A 387-nucleotide genomic window follows, 5' to 3' on the forward strand; every position below is an offset into this window, starting at 1 on the left:
ACATGGAAAAAAAATCAACAAATTTTAAAAGATGTATTATATTTGAGGAGGAAGCATGAAAATTTACGTCATGCTATTTAGTAGAGGTGATAAACATTACCATTGAAATCCACCTGATGACTTCATAGAGATACACAGGTGCCAAGGGCCGAAGTGCAACCGATTATGACTAGTAATAATCAGATGCATACAGATTAGAGGGCCATGTGCCAACATCTCAGTGTTAGTAGCAAAAACAATGAGTCTTTCTTCAAGGAACAATATATTCTAAAATGAAATGGAGATCTTTTTAAAGGTTAAAAAACTCATTCAATTCTATGTCTTACAGGGCTTATACTGAGTTCAGTATTGTATAACTGTATGAACTCAACTGTGAACCTAGAACAT

This window comes from Nannospalax galili, unplaced genomic scaffold, assembly GCF_000622305.1.
Source record: "Nannospalax galili isolate Female #2095 unplaced genomic scaffold, S.galili_v1.0 scaffold293, whole genome shotgun sequence".
Lineage (NCBI taxonomy): Eukaryota > Metazoa > Chordata > Mammalia > Rodentia > Spalacidae > Nannospalax > Nannospalax galili.